Genomic DNA, 12,365 nt, shown 5'->3' with positions numbered 1-12,365 from the left:
CCACTCATTTCCAGGTAGGCTCACATCAGCTTCCACCAAAGTAAAATCCTGTGATTCCCCTGTCACGCCAGAAATGGAGACAGATTCTATCCCCACATGTCTTGATGGGATTAACGTGCACTGCGCACTAGTGTCAACCAAAGCTTTATATTCTTGTGGTTCAGATGTGCCAGGCCAATGGAATCCATACAGTCCAAAAATCACGTTTTTCTCTAGCCCCTACCTGGCTAGAGGAGGGCCCCTTTAAGCCTGGTTATCCTTCTTTCCTTGGGCATATATCTTGGAGGTTCCTTCAAGGGGATTGGACATGTCATCATCATCATACCTGGCAGTTCAGCTATGGGCAACTGGAGCTGCTTTCCTTTTGGTGCAACTTCCTCTTGGAGTCTTGCCTTCCTTCAATTCACACACCTGTTGGGCCAGAGCAGCAGTAGATTTTGCATCCCATCTCCTCATGTTTTCTCCACAATCACGCAGGAAGAACCACAGCTCAGCTCATGGGGTGTACCTTCTCTCCCTCATCTAGGGAACATCTGTATACCAGAACCTCTGATCTGTACTGCCCAGATTTGGAGAAGGTCTTCCTTAATCTCCTCCCTGAGTTTCTTACTATTCTTCTCTATCTTGCCCTCTAATTTCTGCAGATGTGTTTCCACTGCTGCCATTCTGGCATGTGTTGGACCCTGTACAGCATCTGCATATGCTCAGAGCTTCTTTGCCATATCAAGCACAGTCTCATCCCTGTCATCCCACTTCATTACTGCTAAAGCAGAAACATATTTGTGTGGCCCAAGTCGTACAAGTTTTCGCCACATCACAGATGTACATGGTACCTACCAGGTCTGGATTCCTAGTTGATATGTCATCTGAGAAGACAATCTCTGCCACTGTCTTTCTCTCAGGTGTTGGATCCCTTGTTCTATGGTCTTCCACTGGGTTTGCTACTTACAGAGATCATCTGCACACAGGTGTCTTTGTGCTACACTGTCCAAGAAATGTGCCCAGAGGCTGTGAGGGTTAGCCGCCCTCATCATTCCTTGGTTAATGACAGGATCCTGTGACAGGGATCCCAAATGCCTCGCTTCAGTGCCATCCAGAATTGTAGCCTCGCCTGCAGCATCTCAAAGACGGACTAACCAGCTAATTATGGATTCATCAGATCGTTGGGTGTAATCCTTCCTTAGGCCACAAAGGTCCTTCAGGGAAAAGGACTCAATATTGGCTTCTGATCTTGCGCCTGACTTTATGTCAGGAAGTGTTGAGGGTCCTTCTCCTGCATCATCATCATCACCATCCTCATCATCATCATCCACTGGTCGATCAGCCTTGTCTGTGCACTTTCCAGTTCTAGTGCTAGTAGCAGCAGCCATTGGTTGAGGCTTATTGTGTGGTTTAACTGCTGGCTTCGAGCCTGGGGTGTTGGCTGCAGCCTGAGTGACTGGGATAGCTGCTGATTTATCTCCCTGCTCCCCTTCCTCTGTCTGCTGCCCTAGAGCATCTAGCAGTGTGCGATCAGCATATGCCGGGGCCCAGCTCACTGCAATGATCCTACTGGTACAGGAAGGATTCCTTGGAGAGAAGTGGAAAGAACCTGTTTATTTAACAGGCAAAACACCCCCAGCACACAAATTGAACAATATCGGATGACAGCATTCTTTCACCGATCTGAAAAGGATGACAAATTCAGAGTCTCTCCTGGGAGTGGTCGCTCTGTTATCCTCCCCCCTCCATTTTCTCCACAGAATGAAAGAACACCACAGATTTCCACCCTGTCACCATCTCTCACATAATCAACTTTCAGTCCATCATCACCCCTCAAATAATCAACCCTCAAATCCATCAGGGAGAGAGGAGTCCCCCCTTGCACCATAGGCTTCCCCCAGAAACACAATTGAAACCTCTTGTGTTTCCGTGTCACTCGTGGCACTGTTCAGAGAACATCTGCCCTCGTGATTTCTCCCCCCCCATGTCCAGTGCTCTCACCACTGCATGTGGGCCAGGACTGCTTTTAGGGTTCCCCATTTAAGGATGCCCCACCCAGTTCCAAAAAAGCAGCAGTCTCTCAACTTCAGGACACCAATCCCCCCAAATTTCACCCCCCAGGCCGAGGAGCCTCGTGAACAGAGATCTTCCTCTCCACGGAGACAGAGGGCATCCCACACCCTCCTCGGCCGTCTCTGTTCACGCCACTGCTTCACTCTTGACTCCAAGGTATTGCCTCCCCCTAAATACAGTCTCTGGGTCACAGGAAAAAACATGGGTCTGTCCATGGTCATACAAGAAAGAGTCCAGCTCAAGGCCACTCCATTATCTCTTCCCACTTAGGATTCTTCTCACCTCTTCCAAATTTCCTCACACTTGCCCATTTCGTCAGTCCATCATCTCTCTCTCCTCATTCTGATTCAGGAGGATCAGTATTTGTAAGGTTTCCATTATTCTACCAAGGGGTTAAAATCTTCTCTTCTGTCTGCCCAGAACTCCCACAGCTCCCGGGCACCTTGTCTCGCCACATCCCCCACTTCTGGCCGGCTGTGCTGCCAGCACAGTCTCTATCACTCTCTTCTGAGGGGGCTGCCCAACATCCCAGATCTCCTCCACCCCTGCACCTTGCAGGGCTCCTCCACCCTCCCTCCCCACAGGCCACATGGCCTCCCCCTCCCCCACCCAGACGCAGCTGGGCAGGCGAGAGGTCAGACTCCACTCACCGCCAGATCCAAATAAGGAAGTTCTCTGGGAATCTTCTGCTTTGAACCCCTGTGTGTTCTCAGAGGCGTATCCAAATCCTCAGTGGCCACCACAGGTGCAAATTTCAAATCTGGCCACTGATTAGTTTGACCACAACTTTTCCAGAAACACGCTTCCTGGCCAAACCATGACGCCACTGCAGAGCAGCAGGGAGTGGGGCCGTGCCTCTGAGTGCCATCCTGCTCTAGTGTGGATCACAGTCACTCTGAAGGACATTTCCTGCTGTGCTGAATCTCAGCTGCTGCCCTGGACAGTGGGACTTGTCCTTTGGCCTTTTGGCCAGCAGTCATCCAAATTGATTCCTGCTGGCCTGTTGCTGCTCTCCCTGTTTCTTTACAGTGGAACATGGTGACCCAGATGGAGGACTGAATCCCTGTCTGTGTCCCTTGAAAATCAGTTCTTTCCCTTTCTTCACAGTCAATGACTCCTGGCTGACAGGGACAAGCTGTAGTCTCTGACTGCTTTGTTCTCTTTGACTTGAGGTGCAAGTGTCGACATCTCACCTGGCAGCCTGCAAAGACTTCCAGCAAACAATGGGCAATGAAGGGCCCCAAGGTTGGTGTGAGGCACAGGAACTGTCCCCACCAGAAGTGCGACAGGTTCAGCACACCATGGGCTCTGGCATTAAACCTGCTGCTGCAGCAGCATTACCTGGAGGAAGATATACTGTTGAATCTTGGAAGTCAAATTCCAACGGTTCGTTCATCACCAGTTCTGACAGCAGCATGGCTGCTCCAAAACCGGAGATTGAGAAGGGGTACCTGGAGATTGTGGGTATGTCTGGTGTATTTCTTGCCTGAGGGACAGTGCACTCTGTGCAGGTGTCAGCAGAGCTGTACCAAATGCTCCTCCTGACTTTGGTGTCCCACTGGGGACATTCAGGACTCCCCAGAGGAAGTGCTGTGCTCCGAGGCATTAAGAGAGCACTCTGGGTGTTCCTGCTGCCTCTGAGGGCAGCTTGGACTGACTTGGCTTTGCCTGAGCTTCCCTCTCTGCTGAAGGCTGAAGCAGCGATTGTTCTTGAACCAGATGAAGGCTGAGAGCTAGCAAATCATCTGGACAAGTCCTGTGTGCCAGTGGCCGAACTGAACAGAATCTTTAGCTTCCTAGATTCTCCGTAGACTCCTGACTTCCAACTAGCCATCAGAGCAAATAAACCTCACACAAATTCACTGGTTTTGAAGTTTTTTTGTTTTGGTTGAGGATTTCTTTTTTTTGGCGGGGGGTGGGGGAAGGTTTGTTGTTGTTTTATTTTGCTTATTTTTAGTGATTTTTTTAGTTTGGTTTGGTTTGGTGTTTTTTGCTATTGTGGTCATTATTATTGTTACCCAGCTGACCACAAAGGACTCAGAGCCCCAGACAGTGGGGCTGCCTTCTGTATCTCCTGGAAGCTGGCATCTCTGCTTTAAAGTGAGCATCTTGCATTTTGTTTCCCTCAGGGAGAATGGTGAATGTGGAAAATCCCGTCATGAAATACACAGAACTGGAACACATTGGCAGCGGGTGAGTCCAACTGCAGTTACTTCTGCACAGCCATGGGCCAGGAGTTTTTCTGGTGGAATGTCTATCCAGCATGAAGTCAGGCCAGATGGAAATACGTTCACACCCTGGGGATAGATTGTCCCATCTCTCAGTGCTGCTCAGAATTTGGGAGTGTGCTCAGAAGGCTTTGTCAGAGAGATCTCCATGCTGCCGAGGTCTTGCCTGCATCAAGGAACAGAACCTGGAAGATCTCCTTGTCTCTCAAGTGTGGGACAGCTCTGTATTAATTTCTTTAGCATTTTTGTATGTCTGAAAATCATACCGACACACTAATTAAGAAAGAATAATCTCGCTTGCCTGAAAGAGCAACCTACTCGCTATGAAAGCTGTCAGGTAACAGTTCTCAGGAACATTTCTTCCAGATGGTTTGCGGAAGGAAATACTCTGTGGTCAGGAGAGGAACCACACAGTTTAGGAACTGAAACCCAAGATGAAAGAACAACCTCCCTTTAGGAGCTGAGGCAGTGAACCCCAGTGCTTCAGGAACAGGCCCAGTGCCCGTGCACTTGAGAGGAAAATGCATCATCTGCCTTCTGGCAGAGCCCTCCTGCATCCTGCAGGTTTTGGGCATTTACAGGAGACATCTGCTGTGTGGGCTGGCTTTCACTCCAAGAGCTAAACAGCTTCTCCTTTCTCTGCCTCTGTTTTGTTTCTAGGTCTTTTGGAGATGTGGTTAGAGCACTCAACAATACCACAGGAGGAGAGGTAAAAGTCAACAGTCCTGTGTTTTTTTGTCTGTAATTTCATTGTTTTTATGAAAACATGCATTCTCATCTCCATAATTTTGTGTTTCTAATTATTCATATACCAAAGTACTTCTTTTTTAACTCTTAATTTATTGAAGTTGGTAATTTTTATGTAGTGTATTTTAAAATGTCACAAAACAACACCCTTTGGGTAATTTTCTGCATTCTTAAAAAAAACCCAGCAGCCATTTTAGCTTCTGTCTCTCAAAGGTTGTTTCATACCTGTCTGTTTTAAATCAGGGCTACAATTCTTTAATAGGATTGAGACAGGTCTATGAAATGCACACCAGTGATTCCTCTTGTGGAATGTCATGGACCTGTCATAAACCTCTTTTCTTTTTTTTTCCCCCGTCATCAGCACAATGTTTATTGCAAACTTAAACAAGATGAGCAAAGTAAAAACAATGTCATGGGCCTTTGGGAGCATCCTTGTTGATCTTTCTGCTTTTTCTGTTGAGCAAGGCTCTGATCCAGGCAAAGAGATTGCACTTAGTGACACAGAACCATTTGGCTGGAACTCTGCTGATTTCTAGTAACAGCTGGAGGCCTGGATCTCCACAGGATGCTTTGGCTGTCCCAGGCTTTGTTGGCTTTTGGCTGCAAATACCATTGCCCTTGCTTTCTCATCCAGAAGTACCATGGCTGTGCAAAAACTGACAGTGGGCCATATTTCAAAGGCAACTTGGGCTGGAGTTTGTGAAGGAAGGAGACGCTTACCCAATTCCACACCACATTAAAAAATAATAAACGAGAACTTCCCATCCTTAACAAACAACTGACAATTCAGAAGTGGATACAGAGCTTTTTTACAGAATGAAAAATAGGGAATTTTCCAGTGGTGTTGTGATTTCTGGAGTTTTTATTCTGACTCACAGCTAGCACTGGAGAAAGTCATGTCCCTGGAAGTGTCATTGTCTTCTGCCTGCAACCATCAGAGGCATCAGGCTGGAGACAGGCTCAGCTGACGTTAGCAACAGGAGCTGCCCCAAGGAGAAAAAATTGAATGAACTTGTACCTCCCAAACCCATGTCCCCACAGGCTCCAGCAGGATTCCTTTGGTTCTTATAAATACACAGAAATAGGGCTGAGAAGACCATCTGAATCTATGTGTTCATGCCCAAGACCTCGCTGATGCTGTTTGGGTTTTGTAATTTTTCTTTTCTATGTTTTCTGTATTCTTTGCACATATATTTGTAGCTCTATAGCCTATTCTATTAGTGAGTAGTTTTCCCAGTACTTCTCCATGGCCTTTCCCTAAGCAGAAAGACAAACTTCCAGAGCTCCAAGCACCAGGGAGTAGAAGGCCCCAGTGCTATCTTGGTTCTTCCTGGGACAGACCCCTCCAGGCAGCTGGTGGAGTCACCATCCCTGCAAGTGTTTAAGACAAGACTGGATATGGCACTAGGTGCCATGGTTTAGTTGAGCTGTTAGGGCATGGGTTGGACTCCATGATCTTGCAAGTGTCTTCCAGCCCAGTGATTCTGTGATTCTGTGACTGAGGGAGCTTTCCCTGGAGACCAGGAAAGGGCTCCGGGGGCCTTGGCCAAGGACGGGGATCAGGGCTCAGGGAAAAGCAGCAAAGGGCTCAAGGCGAAGGCGAGAGGGCAGAGCTGCCACAGCGTGGCCCAGCAAGAGCCTCATCTGCTCCTCCTCAGGCCGTGCCATCGGCGCTGCCGTTTGCGGCGCCGGCGGCTCCTCTCGCCGCAGGGCTCCAGCGCGTCCCGGGGGCCGGGCCCGACCTCTTCAGGAAGCGCCGGAGCCTCAGAGGCGAGCGGCTGCTGCTGCGGCCGGGCGGGGAGAGCTGCGGCCGCGGCCCCGGGCACGGCGAGCTGCCGCTATGGCCGGCTCCTGCCGCGGCTCCTGCCCGGCGGGCACAGACACGGCCGAGGGCTGCCCGGGAGCTCCCTGTCACTCCGCAGCGGGCCTGGCCGGGCTGCTGCTCTCCGCGGCCTCTGCCCGCCGCTGCCGGCCCCACCGCGCTCCCGCTGCCTCTGCCGCAGCCGGGCCCACACGGGAGGTGGCACATTCCGGCCGGCTCGCAAAAGCCCTGTCCGCAAACCCCCCGCCACGGCCTTGGCTCAGGCACAGGCTGCCAGCGTCCTCGCAGCTGCGAGCTGGGCCTGGCCGCTGCCGGCCTCGGGCAGAGCTCCCGCCTGTGTCTCCATGGCCGCGGCTGCTTGGTGTTATGAATAGAAAGTTGTATTCTTTTTAAGTTTCAGAGTTAAAAAAAAAAAACAAGTCAAACCAGGTCAGACTTCTTTGGGTGTGCTGGCAAAGAAAAAGTCTTTAATCACCCGTTAATGGCCGGTAATTAACTATTGTTTCCCTGATGCTGGCCGCTTGCCAAGAAGACACCAAGAGAAACCCTCCAGGGTAAAGAGAATGGCCAGTGACACCAGAGCCAACATGCAAATGAGAAACGCATTGCACCCTGGCTTTTTTACAGTTTTACAGTTTTTACAAGAAGAACCCCTAAAATCACAAGCCAAAAAGTGACTGAAGTAATGTCTAAGGATGGGATCATAGTCCGATACCTGCTTGAACCTTTTTGCTTCTCACCCTAACCTGAAAAGATACTGATTAAGAAGACATCCTGGAGTGTTAAACAAACAAGTAAGGACTCCACAACTCTCCCGTGAGGACAGAGTCCCCAGCTCTGTCTGCAGACCAGTGGACAAAGCTGCATCATCCTCCTTCTCCGTGCCACGCCTGGGAGCAACGGCGGTGTGGGCGCAACCTGTCGATTTCTCCCCACCTGAGCTGATTCTTCTTAATAAAGGCATTAAAAAAGGAGAAAGATCTCCTGCCCATTTATTTCACTTGGCACAGCGGGCTGAGCACAGCCAGCGCCAGGAGCAGCTCTTCACGGGCCCAGGCTCCGGGCACTCCAAGCTGCAGGCAGCACAGAAAAGGGCTCTTTGTTTCACCTCTTCTTTCAGTGCTGCTAAGAATGTAGCCTGCAGCAAGCTGAGAACACCAGAGCACGGAGCCCTTTGCAGGCAGGGCTGTGTCTGCTGGAGGGGCAGAGGGAGCCCAGCAGGGATCAGACACAAACCAGCAAGGCACTGAGGAGCCCCTGTGGTGGCAGTGAGCAGCTCTGGGCTCCAGGCACTGCTGCTGGCATTTTCTATTGAGCCATCTCCAAGTTCTTCTCTTGTGCTCTCTATTTCTAAGTGTCTTCCCTCTTGGTTTTGGTTGTCTGCTGCACCCTCGTTTCTCCAAATTTTCCTACCCTGTCAGCAGCAACCCCCATCCAGAAATGGCTAAAAAAAATGAGCAAAACAGCTGGGAACAGCAACGTGTGGAACCCTATGGCTCTGGAATTCTTATATCAGGACTCTCTCTGTGCCTTATGCTTGTCAGCACCTCCTTCTCAGTGCAAAAACTAGTAATGAGTGGAGGTTTTTTCCTTAATAGCTCCTGAGAAGCAAATGATGTGCTTGGATTCTCATGAGTGGATCCATTAAGTTCATTGCTGGGAAACAGAAAGTAAGGCCAGAGTAGCACATCAGCTGGGAGCTGGTCACTCCCTGCAAAGGGCTCGTGTATGATGTGGGAACACCACGTTCCAGGATGGGCAAGAAAGGTCAATGTGCTCAATGTGCAGCTGCTGAGGTTTGGGTTCACCTGGAGCACAGTCAGGGGTGGTGAGCACTGGAAGATCCAGCTGCAGTCCCCATCCATGTCCCTTTCAGTGATGGCTTGAGGGTGTCTCAGCCTGGATCCAGAGTGCCCTGGGGGGCTCCTGGGGCTGGCTTTGCACTCAGGGTGAGGATGGCCAAGAGCCGCTGAGGCTGGCAGTGGGGACAAAGGCTGGGGCTCGTGGCCTGCCAGGTGTGGCTCTGGGGGCTGGGACATGCCAGGGCTTGGGTCACAGTGGGAGCTGTGAGCAGGGGCACGGCCAGCTTGGCAGCTGAGTGACATGGTTCTGCTGGCTGTGACATCAGAGAGGAGAGGTCACGCTGACCTCTGTGTCAGGAGCAGCTCTGGGCAGTTGGATTCTGGCAGTCAGTGAGTGCACATGCAGGGAAAATGCTGGGCTGGATGGGAGCTGGGAAAGATACCCTGGGGATTTAAAGCCAGAGTGAGAGCTGGGACCCTCAGGGCAGGGCACTGTCCCCAGGGCTGAGGGAAGTGGGGCTTGGGGCTCTCAATGTGGCAGGTGCCCAGAGAGGCTCTGGGGACATTGCAGGTGTCACCAGGGGGCTGGTCCCTCCCAGCCAGACATGCTGAGCCCCCTTTCTCCCACCAGGCCATGTCTCCAACACTGGCCTTCATCCTGGCCCTGTTATTCACCCCCAGTGGGTTGAAAGCGGACATGAAAATCGATAAGGACGCGGTCAGGCGGATGCGGGAGCGCGAGGAATTTTTTCATCAGGAGATGACTCGACTCCTGCAGGAGGTGGATGACAACAATTCCATCATGGAAAATCTGCTCCTTTCTGTACGACAGCTGCTGTGGCTGCCTTGGCTGACCATAGCTGGGCAGAAGGGGAATCCAGCAATTGAAAAGAATGAAGCTCAAAGGATGCAAGAGCGCGAGGAGTATCTGCTGCAGGAAATGACTCGGCTCCTGCAGGAGATTGATGGCAACAATTCCATCATGGAAAGCTTTTTCCTTTGTCTATGACAGCTGCTGTGGTTGCCTCTGCTCCCTCTGGCCTTCTGGCTGGTCATGAGATGGAAGTGTGGCTCTGCCAGACACAGCACACAGGAGGAATCCAGCAGCAAGACGAATATTGTGAGGTTGATGTTCAGCAGCAAGGAGAAGGTGAGTGAGTGTGAGAAGGACAAGGGTGCAGACAGGGGTAGCAGCATTTTGGCTGTGCCCAAGCCATCACCAATGGGCACATCTGGGATAAGGCTGGAGGGGGCTGTGAGCAACCTGATGTCATTGGAATGTCCCTGCTCATTGCTGTGGGATCACACTGGGTAGTCCCTAAAGGTCACTGCCAAGCCCAGCTGTACTGTGATTCTGTGATTCTGCAGCAGGGCCTGCCCAGCACGAAGGTGCTGCAGGAGCTGGTGGACGAGCTCCTCGGTGTGTGCCGAGTGCTCTCCAAGAGGAGCTTCATGCCGGAGCTGCACCCAGCTGCCGGGACGGACACCAGCCCTGCAGCCTGCAGCATCCAGGAGAGCAGCAGCACCTACCGCACGCTGGTCATCCTGCGGCCACCCCCCGGCCACTCCTTCAGCCCGAAGAGCAGCAAGTGGCCGCCAGCCAGGCGCATCCGTGTGGCGCTGGAGTGCCTGTGCTCCGGGGAGCAGCTGCTGGGGCACACGTGCTTCCTGCACGCCGCTGGTGGCCAGCTGCCCACGGATCAGGAGTGGTACCTGCTGGACACCCTCTGCACGGGCTCCTACTTGGACCTGCAGAAAGTCACCCGCTGGGTGCAGATGTTGGTGCTGGTGGCCTGGCCGCTTCTGCCGCAGTCGCGCCACTGCCAGCTCACGGCGCTGCCCTCCGGCAAGTCCTGCAGCTTCCGGCTGAGCGGCGCCGCTGGCCTGCACTGCAGCATCGAGATGGCTCTGGCCGTGCAGCTCGGCAGCTCAGGGGCCCGCCTGAGCCTTGAGTAGGCAGCAGCTGGCTCTGCCAGCAGCACCGTGTGGGCCAGAGAGCTGCCACCTCTCAGACTCACTGCCGCGATGGCACTGCTGCTGCGGTGACAGCATTGCAGGCAAAAAGGAGTTGGGGAAGGTGAAGGGAACCATTCCTCATGGGACATTTTTTGTTTTCTCTTAGGATTCTTTAGTTCCTTATTATGAAATCTGAAAAATGTAGGCAGATCATAATAATTCTAGAACCTCCCAAGGCAAAGCTGGGAAGGTTAACATGATTTCAAATACGTAGAAGTTTATGTTGAGAAAAATTAGACATCCATAGGAGTTTTCCTACACCACTTGTTTGGGTTTTTTTTTGCATTAAAAAAATAAAATATAGTTCTTTGACTCATATTTGGTCTCTCAACATGTCACTTGTGATGAGAATGCAGACAAGGCACAACCATTAGTAAATTGTCAATAGAAGCAACTATGGTGGCAATTCAAAATTGGCTCTCGCCCAGCTCCATCTCAACTCTAGGAGGATTTCTATAAAAAGGAAAGAGAAAATTTGGCCCACTACATACCCATTATGAAAAGGAAGGAAAGCCTCTTGTATCTAAGCCAAAGGTGACAGAGCCTAAGTGAAAAACGATCATCACATCTCAATTTAAAACTGCAGGCAGCTGTCCTGCTCCCAGACTGGTTCTGCTGATCTTCAGCAGGGAAGTAGAGGTGTTCCTAGAAACAGCAAACAAGACAAACTTCCTGGGCAAAACCAACCTGTGAAACTGCATCAACTCCAGGATCTTTTGGGCTGGGTCCTAATTTGTATTTTGTTAAATGCTCGCTGAACGGCACTTGTTGCTTCCCCCAACTTAATGACTACTATTACACTAATTGCAAGCATAACTTAGCACCAGCAGAGAACCTCCTCTTTGTCTTCCTTCTGGGTTAGAACAAAACAAATTTGAAGAGGAATAGTCCCTGAAAATTTGTTCCTCTCCAACTTCAAGTTGATCCATACCAGTTCTGACTAAGAGACAGCAAGAGACGATAAACTCTTCCAGAAGCTCTTCCGTGGTCATGGCTGAGGGAGCTTTTCCTGCAGCCCTGGAAAGGGCTCCAGGAGCCCTTGGCTGAGGATGGGGATCAAGGCTCAGGGAAAAGAACCAAAGGGCTCAAGGCAAAGGCTGAGAGGGCAGAGTTGCCACAGCGTAGCACAGAAAGAAAAGAGCCTCATCTTTTTTTTTTTTTTCTTTTTTTTTTTTTTTTCTTTTTTCTTTTTTTTTTTTTTTTCTGTGAGGGAATGAAACCAAAGAAATTGGTCTCAGCATGCCTTCTGGAATGGCAGATATCCCCACACATCAAACTCTAAGTGAATCTTTACCTTTACTAATTAGACAAATCTTGCATGTATCCCTCACTTAGGAACTGTCTGAAAACTGAGGCAAAGGCTTAGGGATGCCAGATGAGAGTAATGGCCTCATTGTAGTGACTGCATCTCTGTGCACTTTGCAAACTTGCAGAATTATTCCAGACAACTTAAAGAATGAAACAGATTTTGTCTCTCCTATCTGCTCTCACAAAATCCCTGGTGCTTCAGTTTGTTCAGTGTCTTTTTTTTGTGGTAAGGACAAGAGCATGCCTAATCAACAGCACATTACTATGGCATTTTTCCAACCGGCAAAAATATTCCTGTCTTCTGCTCACAGATTCTAAAGAAGAAAGAAAATCCGAAAAAATAGAGGTTTTCAGAGGTCTTAGGAGGAAAAACAAATTTGTGAGAGT

Source organism: Passer domesticus, chromosome Z, assembly GCF_036417665.1.
Source record: "Passer domesticus isolate bPasDom1 chromosome Z, bPasDom1.hap1, whole genome shotgun sequence".
Taxonomy (NCBI): domain Eukaryota; kingdom Metazoa; phylum Chordata; class Aves; order Passeriformes; family Passeridae; genus Passer; species Passer domesticus.
Note: the sequence above shows the minus strand (reverse complement) of the source record.